The sequence below is a fragment of the Lygodium microphyllum genome, chromosome 5, assembly GCF_053477565.2.
Source record: "Lygodium microphyllum isolate KBCC chromosome 5, Lygodium_microphyllum_v1.1.10, whole genome shotgun sequence".
In the NCBI taxonomy this organism is placed as follows: domain Eukaryota; kingdom Viridiplantae; phylum Streptophyta; class Polypodiopsida; order Schizaeales; family Lygodiaceae; genus Lygodium; species Lygodium microphyllum.
Genome location: NC_141139.1, coordinates 22041740 through 22055116, shown reverse-complemented (window position 1 = coordinate 22055116; position 13377 = coordinate 22041740). Strand labels below are relative to the sequence as shown.

At 39.0% G+C, this 13377-nt stretch overlaps 1 long non-coding RNA gene across 1 annotated transcript; it reads right to left on the bottom strand.

Moving 5' to 3' along the window:
• Positions 1-2552: 2552 nt before the first annotated feature.
• LOC148035593 (uncharacterized) lies at positions 2553-7190 on the bottom strand. Its single transcript, XR_015690992.1, has 3 exons — positions 3069-7190; positions 2872-2972; positions 2553-2775 (listed from the first exon to the last, which is right to left on the bottom strand). It is a non-coding gene; the product is annotated as an uncharacterized LOC148035593 (long non-coding RNA).
• Between the last annotated feature and the right edge of the window lie 6187 nt (positions 7191-13377).

The following is a 13377-nucleotide window of genomic DNA, read 5'->3' as shown; positions in this document are numbered from 1 at the left end:
TAATGTCTTCTACCATATTGAAGTCACTAAGAATGACAATTGGGCACTTAAAGAACTTTAGAGAGACCCAAATTTTAGGTCTCTAAGTGAAGGAAAATTAGCATAAACAAAGACTATTGCAAACTCCTCTTCTATTTTAAGTTTAAGAGAAACCCTTTGATGATTGGTGTCATAGCAAACTTGAGAAATTATATTTTTCCATTTCACATGAGCTCATATGGAGGTACCACCATTTCGGCTTGCATGACTAGTAAAAGACAAAAAGTAATCAAAGGAGATACTTTTTGAATTCCTTTCTAAGTCAACACCACCTATTTTAACTTCTTGTAATAAGCATATAAATCAGGAGAACATGCATTCTAACTCAAACACAATTTAGTGGTTTTAGCTCTAATGGGATATGATAGACCCTTAGTGTTAAAAGAAATTATCTTTAATGCTTTAAACGTGATAAATTATTTTTCAAATTGTTGTCTCTTCGAGGTTGATGACTTCGATTTGACTTGAGGAGAGGTAGGACCAATTCTAAAATGTCTTCTTTTGGAGGTTGAGTTGTTGTCCCCAATAGAGGAAATTTTCAACTTTCTATGAGGTCTATGGGGAAGGGATTCTTCACCCACATGAGACATCTCAACTTCCTTGGTGGGAGGGGTGTTTAGATCATGGTCAGTGTACTTCGAGTCTGAGTTTGATTTTAGGTCTTTGATGAATTGGGAGCTATCAATAAATTCATGGTTAGCTTCATCACATGAGAGCTCAAGGGAATTATTTTGTGGGGGAAATTCAATCTCTTTTTCTTTAGCTTTAGATGGTTTGTCTTTTGTGGGTTCTTGGGAGCCAAAAGAGTGGAGATCTACAAGCTCCATGAGGAGAGGAGAGATTTTTTTTTGGAGTCTTGGCTTTAACTATTTCATGATCTATTGTTTCTAATTTCTATTGTTATTTTTCATATTATTGACTATTTGGTACCCATCAGGGGTTGATTATTAGTTCACATTTTATTTGGGAGGCTCAAGTGGTTTGAGTTTGGGATAATCTTTGATGAAATGTTCTTACTTGTAGCATTTAAAGAAAGAGTGGGAAGATTTTTGTAAACCATTAGTTGACCATGTCCAAGGGTGCCAAACTCATCATATATTTCTAGGAAGTTGGAAAGTTCTTGCTAGGTCTAGCTCTACCAATATTTATGGGTACCAATGGGGGTTAACAAAACTAATTGGCCTCTTCCCTAAGATTTCACATAGAGGTGAAGCTATTTGTTTCAAGAAAGGGTGAAGATATGTTGCTAGATTAGGAAGTTCTACCCAAACAAGGACTTTGGTTGGTTTCAGGCCATTCAAGTTAAAGCAAATCCCCCACTTGGAGAGAGAGAGAGAGAGAGAGAGAGAGAGAGAGAGAGGCAAGTTCCTAATCATCCATTCCCCATAATTCATGACTTTAAGAGCAAGGACCTTGAAATTGAAAGAAACAAGTATTCTATAAATATTGGGAAATTGGGACTTCCCCCCCCCCCCCCAAAAAAGATTCCTAATTAAAATGAATCTAGTTGTGCGTGAAATCAACAAGGAGACAGGGATCGTGGCATAATCCAATGAGTGTTTGATTAGCAAATAAATATTTCCATTGGTGCATACCTTTTCTTTAAACAACAATACCTTTTTTGTTCACCCCTCCTTTTGATTGTCCGCAGTTCATCATTGATGCTGCTCATTGATAGAATACAAAGGGAAACTCTTTAACTTCACAACCCCATTCAAATAGGATGAAAGCTTGCATTGTTCAATCAGTTTTCAATGAATATTTGGCCATTGATAAAGAAGGAACATATCATTGATGAAGAGAGGGAAAATTGAATATACAAATACTCACATCAATTTTGTGGAACATAAAGAGATAAATTTAGGTCCAATAGCTAGTACACTTACTTCTGACAAAATACCATGTAAGTCATGCATGAATGCAATAAGAATTTTGAGGGTTAATTTGTCGATAAATTTGATAATGTTGCCATAATGCAAGGTTACAAGGGCAATTCTCATCAATATCATATACATGTATACGAAGATTGACAAGAAGTCATATAGTTGAAGGCAAGATAGTAGGTTCAATCTTATTATTAAATTCATAGCCTGATTCATTAAAAAATGTTAGAAATATTGATTCTAACACCAATCTCTATAAACCTTGCAACTCAAACTCCATGTCATCCACATGAGCAATATTCACCACATATGCTATGCCATTCAATGGTTCATTGCGTTGTCTCACTACAAGATATAGGCATTATACCAACGTTCAAAGTGATGAAAATGTTCATAAAGAAATTTGCCCCCGTCGTCACAAAAAACATCGGTATTGGCGATGCCATAGAACAGTCGCTATCAGTGTTGTTACTAGTGTTGCTATCAGTGTTGCATTTGCTAATACCGACGCCAGTAGTGATGATGATAACGACACTTTGCGATGCTAATAGTGATGGTAACAGGGAAAAAAAATTGTGGCAAGGCAGCAAAGAGTTTCAGTCATGTGTACAATGCTCATGTAAATGAAGGCAAAGTGTACTTGAATCATAACACTGATACATGAAATAAATACATGATCGCATAATGAAAGCGACAGTACAATCATGGCAAGATACTACTACTACATAGTAAATGCCTACACAAATCACGTGACCAAAAAAGAAGAGTATGTGAGCTCTATGAATCCAAGGGCGAGCTATAGATCCTCACCATCCCAAACCTCGTCCCATCGCAAAGGAGCATTGAACGGACTCTGCAAAAAAAAAAAAAAACTACACATCAGTTCACCATACAATAATGCATTTTAATTAAATTTAGTAACTACGGACAAGAAAGATGAGTGACATACAGGGCCATCGCGTCCATACAATCGGTCAATCAATGCATGAGACCGTGTCTCTCTGCATATTGAGTCTCTAGGCCAATGGGATCACGATTTGTAATGGAATGCTGCAAAGAAAAAAAAATACAACTGTTAGAAACACAATTGTAAGTACAAGGGGTATTGCAAAAAACAAAAGCAAGTAGAACAAAAGAAAAACTTACAAAGCCCTCTAGATATGTCATGTGGCCGCCATTTCCAAGATGATGGACCACTCCTGCCTCCAATCGTGCCCTCGCCGCCTCGCGGTGCTGTCTCCAACATCCCAAAGAATCTGTAGCCCCCTCCTCGAGTCGGCACCAATCGTCTGTGTCTAGCTACTCGGGCTTTAAGACCCCACTCTTAAGTGCCTTGCGTGCGTTAGATCGTCTGTGTGGCATGTACGCATGCATGTACTCCATCATCCAGCCTGTGGAAAACTTATCTGCTACGACAGGTACCAGAAACTCCTTATGTAAGGATACTACTATGTAGTCCTTGCTCCCCTCCGGTATGTTCTTCCAATGATCCAAGACGTTGTGCCGAAAAACTTGTTGGCACAACTCTCTCATACGAGCCATCACCCTCCTCCCCTCATCATTCATGATGATGGCTCATGTCCTATCATCTACAAGGTATCCATACCCCTATGGGGTATGCCTAAGATGTGTTCTCTCCCACCTGCAATCATGCTCCTGGGCATATCCAAGAGACCCTTGTACATTTGGTTTAGCTACGAGGGTAGTATCTCTCAGAGTAGCACCCATAAGGGTGCCACCTACGGACGACTGAGCAAAAGCTAGAGTGACTAGAGTAGACATCTCCACATGTGTGACAAATCCCATAGGTGATGCAACTCTAGCAGAACGATGAGACGGAGACACTGTGTCAATATCTCCACAATAACCACCTAAGCCATGCTTTCTCAAACCACCACAAGAGGGAGGAGTAGCACTTGTATCCCGAGCCAACCGTAGGCTCACTGCATCCATGTCTCCGCAGCATCCCCCAGAACCACTCACTCTGTCTGGCCCAAGTCTTAAGCATTGACCTTGTCTACTGGAAAAATTGAAGCATTAGAGCGCACCGAAGTAGATCTAATAGAATAGCCTGATGGTGTTCGAGATAGCTCCTGGTCTGCCATATCTCTGAATCAAGCCATCTGATCTTGAGACATACATGTGAAGATCTCCTGTAGCTCCTCGTCGCTCATCCCTTGACTCATCATGCTGATCTAAATATCCACAAAGGTCACTTGCACAGACAAAAATTGATGTTAGCATAATCAATATAAATCATACAAAGCGTGGTAATATAAATCTTTAAAAAATGATCTTACTTAAAATGAATATCTTATGTACCCTTATAAGTGATTCGTCAACAAATTGAGTAGGTGGATGCTCCAAGTATGAAGTACCCTATGGTCCCATGTCAATCTCCTGACACAACTCTACAAACATTGGAAGGTCGATAGACATGTCACCACAAAAGGATGAGTCCCCATCGTTCTCAAAGAATTCTTGGACTCCTGTATTTCCATCATTGTTACCCGATTCTAGCTCCTCTACATGCTCCAAGCTTCAGGTGGTCTCACCCCTTACAATATCGACCTCTCTATTTGCATACTGTCCTCATCTACGCTCGGAACATCGCTTTGATCATATACTCTTGCACTTCGGAGAGCTGAAGGTATAACATATCACCATCGAGGTTGTTGGGGGTTTGGATATAAAATTACCTATTCAAAATCACATACAAGAGAGATTTAACTTTTGTGACATGTACCATGTTGTAATAAAATTTAAAAAAGCATGAGTTCATGCACATGTTCACAATTGGCCGACAACACAAACGTGTCGCATAAATCTGTCCATATTTTTTCGGAATCTATTTTGAGAAATCCAGATGGACCTCGTTGAACTGTTGCTCTAGCTCCTTCAAGTACCACTTTGAACCACTGCGCATCGAATAGGATCATGGAGAAGCTACAGTAATCCACTGTGATAATACTTTGCAAGTTCTCAAGATACTCCATCTCATCTATAACCATGTTTGGATCCGTTGCTTGTCGTTAGCTCTCTTGCTCGAACTTTGCCATGATACCACAATCTGTTATGGAGCACATTTTGTCGATACGCTCCACGCAGAAATACCGTCCACGCAACCACGCCGCACTATATATTTTATATTGTACATTGAAACACTCAATTAGTTGTCGCATATAAAATATAGATACGACAAACCCTAAACACATCATCACCTTTGGACTACATCCCCTCGAGAATTCCCACTACGCGGTTGAGACCTCCGCTCCTTCGCGAGACGTTGTGGTCAAAGATCCATGCAACCATTGTGTTGACATAAACCGCGGCATCTCCTCCATGCCCTCAGGATATTGAATCGATCGATGGAGCGTACTACATCAAAATTTAGATCGCGCTTCTTCTCGACCTTTCCTAGCTTGCTCGTACCTAGCGAGCCACATCTCCATGGAGGCATGGTGCAACATACAAAATCGATTCACTTTCTCCTCCATTGCAGCATCCATTCTTTTTTCTACCCCATTTCCAACCACCACGTCTCTGGTCAGTCTATCATCATCCTTCAACGACCATAGTATACTATTGTCTGAATCCACCGTTGGTAGCCATTATGAAATATGCACTAACGCCTCAGACACCAACCAATCTTCAGCCATGCTACTTCTAGCCGAACTCATTGTTGCACAAATCCTCTCAGGATTTTCATAAAGAGATCCAAGAAGAAAATTCATCGTATATGGACAGGTCTAGCAATCTCCACTTCATCTACAAGATGCACAAGCAGGTGGATTTGTATCATGAGCATACTGGTAGGCATGTATTTCTCAAAGAGACAGACCGTCTCTACTACTCCCCGCCTTGCGGATTCAATAGAGGATTTCTTAATCTCCTTTTGTGATATCCATTGCACTAAAGTTGACAACCTGTAAATCGCTCCACGTTTTTTTGGAGTAAGGTATCCTACGATCGCTATCGGTAGTACAAACTACCACAAACGAGGAAGCATTATGAACAATGACTACACTCTAAATAGCAAAATACCTAGGCCAGTTACAATCCATTCATAGTACAAACCTGATATATCTTACGCCAATCATGGAATTTTAGCCCTAATAATTGGTCGTCTTTAGAAAATGTGGACCTGAGAGAACGCATCATACTCGTCGAAGTGTGGATAGACTTGAATATTTGCTTCACAATGCGCTTTTCTTTAGTGGAAAAAACCCAAGGAGCGCGAGGTAGCTGCAAACAACCATCAGCACTTGACTCCCGATCGAAGCGCCTCCATCTTACCTACCTTCTTCAAATCCATTCGTGTCCCTATAGTGTCTCTCTTTCCTGTGATGTGGTCCGATACTAAGCTGCCCACATTCTTGAAAACATACATGGGATCCAGCAAGTGGTTGATCTATAAGTGGGTCCAATACGGCAACTCGTAGAAAATTGAGAACTATTGCATTCCATTTGGATGTGACTCTGTATGGACCATTTTCAGCTCGTACCAACTTTGGGCATTCATACGTGCTAGAGGTCATCCAAGAAAACCTTCCCTGAGTTCATGACCCTCTCGCAAGAAAGTGGCGCGTCCTTGATATACCATCTTCTTCATGGTTCGTAACCATCGGGAGTCTAACTGTGGCCCATACAATGGACATGCATGATAACCTGAGGTAACCAGACCTGTTCCAACACCTCTATCTAGTGAATACAAACTTGAACGAGCTATGATAGATATTACTAATGAGAACGAAAGCCTACTTACCTGCGCACTCTCCGAATCTCGAAAAGTCATGCATGGTCCACATGTGAATGGCTTGAATATTGGTGGACCATTGACCATCGCGCTTGCTCATATCTTCCATGGTGACCCCCTCCTCCCACAAAATCTTAAGCTCATCGACTAATGGACGAAAGTACACGTCCATATTGACTTTGTAGTGGCCGGAAATGAGCAAGCTAAGGATGAGATGTCCTTTCTTCGTAGAAAGCCATGGATAGATATTGTAGTTAACAAGGACTATATGCCACACACTGTAAGAAGTTGAGCGCAGACCGAATGGGTTCATGCCATCCATAGCAAGACCGAGCCGAAGTTTCCTTGGCTCTTGGGCAAAGCCTAAAAAGGTAGAGCCAATGTAGTTTCATGCACGTGAATCTACTGATATTCCTTGAACTCCATCTTTGGATCTATTTTGTGCATGCCACATTGTCAAGCTCACTATACCGGACGTACGAAACATGTGATTTATGTGGGGAATAAGCGGAAAGTGTCTAAGAACTTTTTGAGGTATGGTTTGCCCTTGCAAGTCTTGTCGATACCTATGAACACCACACTTTGGACATGTCTCCATAGTCTCATATTCTCCTCGAGACAGTATGCAATTGTTGATACATGCATGGATACTATTGTAGTCCATGCCAAGCTTTTGTAAAACATGTCGCGCATCGTTATGAGACTCAAGCATGGTATTTGCAAGTGGTAATATATGATACTTCAGTAACCTGAAAATTTTGTAAAACACCTTAAAAAAGCACAATTTTTTTTAATGATAGGGTCGAAAATAAATCAACGAAGCATATGTACAAGGTACCTAAACTACTCGATCACACTCGCATCGCTCCACTCGTATTTTTCTTCCACAGTTAGGAGTGCAAGCAGTGTCTTCAGGCAAGATACTCGGCACCCATCATATAATGATATGGATGCTTCCTCGGATCAGATGTCTCGATATCCATGGGCATCAATGCATCAACCATTGCCTCCATCTCAAACGGTAGGAAAGTTTGGAAGGCTGCCTGTCTCCTCTAGTATTGACGGTATAGATTGGGTAGTACCTTCCAAGTGGTGGATTGGCTCAAGCACTCCATCTATCGCACGCCCTCAAATTCTTCTAACTGGCCGCAAAGGGTGCACTCCTCCTTGGGACGAGACGTCACCTCCCTGGATAGAAAATTTGCGAGCCACACCCAATGTTTTTCTATATGATATTCAATTAGTTTGTGAATACAATGCATGATTGATATACACTTTTCTTACCGTTTGCTCAAAATCTGAGATCGCCCGATCAATTATCTCCGATTGAAACTCACCAAAGGGCCGTATGTGTTCTATAGAAAATTGACATTTTCATCTAATTGCCAGCTTACATTGAGAGCAAGAACATAGGACACGCTGAGAAAGATACTCCTCGTGATCTTGAACATCACAACCTTCATCGTTTTCCATTTGGTCTACATTACGATAAACAATTTATTTTTATTATCATTCTTTTTTTGTTTCTTAAATTGTTTGAGAAGGGATTTTTTCTCTTGTAACTCAACAAAATTAACATATGTAAAGTCTCCACCCACCCACAAATTAACGTATGTCGAAGTGTTTCCCGTCTCGAGGTATTGCACCAGACCCCACCGAACCTCCTCCTCCTCCTCCTCCTACTATTACTCCTGTTGCTGTTGCTACTGCTACTGTTGATTCTGTTGCTACTACTATTGCTACTATGAAAAGAAGAAGTTAAAGAATTCTCTCCCTCCATCTCTCTCTCTTTCTCTCTTTCTTTATTATGTTGTATGTTTATTTCCTCTCTCTCGTTCTCGTTCCTTCTTTCTTTTTCTTTTCCTCTCCCTCTCTCATTTCCTTTAATAATATATATATATATATATATATATATATATATATATATATATATATATATATATATATATATATATATATATATATCTCTCTCTCTCTCTCTCTCTCTCTCTCTCTCTCTCTCTCTCTCTCTCTCTCTCTCTCTTACTACTACTACTACTACTCTACTACTACTACTGCTGCTGCTGCTGCTGCTGTTGTTGTTGCTGCTGCTGCTACTGCTGCTACTACTACTACTATGACTACTACCACTACCATTACTACCACAAACAATAAAAGAAGAAAAAACAAACAACTACTACTACAACAACAACAACATCAAACAAGAAAACTAAACAACAACAAACAAGAAAAGAAAAAAAACTACTACAGCAACAACAACAACAACAAACAAGAATACTACTACTACTATTACTACGACTACCAGGACTACGACTACGACTACCACAACAACAACAAACAAGAAAAGAAGAAAGTAAACAACAACAACTACCACTACCACTACCACTTTACGACTACCACAATAACAACAAACAAGAAAATAAGAAATTAAACAACAACAACAACCACCACCACCACCACTACTACTACGACTACCACAACAATAACAAACAAGAAAAAAAGAAAATAAGAAATAAACAACAACTACTACAACTACTACTACTACTACTACTACCACTACTACTACTACAAACAAGAAAATAAGAGCTGCTACTGCTACTGCTACTGCTACTGCTACTGCTACTGCTACTGCTACTGCTACTGCTACTGCTACTACTACTACTACACACAAGAAAATAATAAATTAAAGAGCATGATCTTACCCTCTCTTTTTTTTTATTCATTCATTCTCTTCTCTTCCTCCCTCTCTCTTTCTTTCTCTCTTTCTCTCTTTCTCTATTATGTTTAATATTTTTTCCCTCTCTCTCTCGTTCCCTCTTTCTTTTTCTCTCTTCCTCTCCCTCTCTCATTTCCTCTCTTTCTCTCTCAAGACACATGATTTTTGACAAAAACAAACAAAAGAAAAGGAGAAAAAACAAAAACAAAGCAAGAGGAAACAATGCACTCACCACAAAGGTCCGAGGATGGATTCGGCGGCTACTCTTTGTGACGACGGCTCCTCTTCGCCCTCCGTACACTTCCTCCTCTTCTTCGCAAATAGCGGCGGTGGCGGTGAGGAGCTCTCCTTCTCCCTCTTTCCCTCTTTCTCTCCCTCTCCCTCTCAAACAAAAGATGCATTTTGCTCTCCCTTTCACTCCCTCTTTCATTCGTTCATGCAAAATAATGCGCTTGGGTTTCGATCCACTTTTTTTCACCTGAGCACTATCGTTGTTTGCGTCCATTTGCGATGCAAATAGCGACGCCGCTAATCTGCGTCGAAAATGGCCGTCGCTATACTCCTGTATCCTTGTAGGGTCTATTCTTTTTTAGGCAATAGATCTAAAACTAAAGTACCCATCATATCACACCAATCTATCTTAATTCCTTCAAGTTTCTCATTAATAAACACAAGCTCCATTAGTAAAATGGTGGCAAATGCCATAGAGGTTATCATTCAATCAGTAGAACTTCATCACAAGCATTGAATGTACAAATGCTCACAACAATTTTGTGAACATAAATAGAGACATAAGAGTGCAACCACTCACACAATGCTAACTAAATCCAATGCCATCAATTAACAATGCACACATGTACCAAAGAATTTCATGCATGTGAATCTAAAACCATTTTAATTTTCACCATAAATACACGAATTGAGAGAGGAAAAAGTTCTTGCATATAGCTCACTTTTGGTTCATCATAGTAAAACCTTATACAAAATGGAAAAATGGCCTATAATTTCCCATAGTCATTAATGGGATTCCATGCAATGGGATCTTTTATTTATGATTTGAATGGTTTGTATGAAGAAAAAGATAGTGTTTGATATAGGTTTTCTAGATGAACACCATCTACTATCTATCCACAAGCCACATCATGCTCGAGCAACTTGTTTTTTATGTTTTAGAATTCAACCAATGTCTTCTGACCAATAGTTTCATAGGTTGTGTTATCATGTGTTACTCAAATTTTGTTTATCTATATCAAACATTGAGTGTGATTGTATCAAACAAACTCATTACAATGTGTTTGCTTATTGGACTACTTGGTGGGCCATAAAGGAGAGATTGTATTTTATGTGCCTTGGTTAATAAGATCTTCTTCTAATTAGGTGTTTGTCCCTAGATGTCAAGCATGGTTTAACTTTCCTAAATTGAACACGTAGGTCTATTGCAAGAATGTTGAAGAAGATGTTGTATCTTACTCCTTTTAATGTCAATACTATTGGGTAAAGGCCAATGGCCTATAGTTGGGATGGCACCCCTTGTATAAGTATGCATTGTAGAATCATATATAAGTGAAGATAACAAAGAAAAAGGGAACCATTCATTTTATGCCCACCTAACTCTTTTATATTATTCTCTCTCTCAACCTTCTTGCACTCCATAGCTTCTACCTCACATTCCACTATTACTTCCCTCTCAAAAATTGATATCAAAGTAGTATTTGACATTTATGGGAGCTTTTATTTGGAGCAAAGAGTGTGAGAAGTGAAGCCTTGTCACAAAGTTGGAGGATCTGAGCTTCCTTTGTGACATTTATACTTGATATCCACATGTTGATAGATTTACTATTCTCATCGTCGTCCGAGATTTATATCTAAGTGAATACTATTCTCATCGTCGTCCGAGATTTATATCTAAGTGAAGGAGATGCTTGAACCATCAAGGCTTGATTTGGGGCAACAATGCTCTATGTTTGGAATTAATTTGGGAAACCATTAATGGCTATGTTTGGAGTAAAATAGCTTGTCTTTGGATGCTTGGAAGGAGAGTTTCCTTAAGTAGGGGGTAGGTTGTCTCTTGGGAAGCCCCTAAGGGACCTATTTGTTGCAAGCTAAGGATTTAAACAGAGAACTCAAGTTGGGGCCTTAAGTAGAAGCTCTACTTATGCTTTCTCTTGGTAAAGTGGTGGTGGTGATGGTGGTAGTAGTAGTAGCAACAATAATAGTAGTCGCTAGTACAATCTATGATCATCCCTTAGTTTCTCTAAACTACCCTCTAAGTATCCTTATGTTTATCTCGAGGGGTAAGAACTTATTTCTCGATGTCTGTTTCAAGTACCCCAAACAAGGCCACCACTTCTTGCTATGTCAAGCATTGGATGCAACTCTAGTTGTTGCTAATCAATCATTGAGCTATCCCTTTGAAAAACCCATGAGGGTAAGGTATTTGGATTCTATTGATTTTGATGGATTTTTAAGCTCACAGTTCATATGATTTGTGCCATACTTAAAAGCAATAAATTTGGAAGTTTTGGGGCATCAATTCTTAACTTTGATCTAGTGTTCATAAATGGTTAGTTTCAATATATGTAGATGCCATGCAGCCTCACTCTAATCTAAGATCTCATGCACAATATGATTCAAGATAGGGTAAGGTAACTGATGCAAGTTGCAAGAAGACTAGGGTTCAAAAGGCCTTTGGAAAATAAATTATTTTGCAAACCTTAAGGACCTTGATATTATGGATACCTCAAATGCAACACAATCGGCATAATAGAGAAACATGAGTGATTCCTAGCTTTTAGGTGTAGATTGATCCAAGGAATTAGACTATCTATAGTGTTTTGAGATCATTAAACACCCATCATAATATTATGGTAAAGTGCATAAGTTTCTAGCTTTTAGGTATAGATTGAACCAAGGAATTAGACTATTTGACTTTTGAGACCATCGGGAGACCATCAAACCACATCCCAAGGGTTGCTTATCGATCAAACTATCATTATCCAAAAAAGGTGAAAGGGGTCAATGAATACCTTGAGAGACATTCAAGCACATGGGAAACACACATAAAACTCAAGCTACATGAAATAAACAAGCCAAATGCAAGCGCAAGGTCAATATAAGATTCCCTTGAAAGATGGATTATGTATAGAGTTGGCCAAGTGTGCTTAGTTATGTCCTTAAGGTATTCCTCTTGAAAATTTTATCAAGCATATTCCCCTCTTAGTGTTGGGTAATGTTATGAAAGGCTTGAATATCATGATTTCTACCCTAATAATACATATGCAAGATGGTAGTGCAAATGAAGCTCTTGAGAGTTTGCAAGGTAATTCACTTTCTAAGTATGTTATTTTCCTCAAGCATGTGTATCCATGAGAAGAATCTCTTGGAGGTGTTCAAGTTGGCCAATCAATCTATATGTGATTATTTTGTAGCCTCTTTCTTTAGAAATTTCAAATGCATTTTTGGAGGCTAACAAGTGGATCTAATCTCCTTAGGAATTCATGTTTTCAAATTTGCATGCAACTTCTATAAAATGAACTTCTTGGCTCTCCAAAGATTTCTAATAGCTTCTTGCAAGATTGCATTCTAAGAAGCACCCTATTACATAAACATTGAAATCAATAAGCTTGAATCTTATTCTTATGCCAAGGATTCTTTGATGCATTGAGAAAAAAAATCACATTTCAATAAATCTATTATAAGATTAGTGCATTAGTTACATTTTTTTCACCTTTTGCATGGGGATGTTGGTAGCCTCATGCACTCACTATCAAGAAAATGTCCATACTATGCACATTCAATCCATCCCTTTGTACACTTAACAAATTTGAATGCACACTATCATTTGGATTCACATTTATCATCATAACAAATAGTAGCACAAACAAGGTGTCCATTTTAGCTAATATAAATGATTTCAAAGCATCCATGCCTTTTTTGCTAACATTTACATACCTTTTCATGTGCCTTTTGAAGATGTCCATATT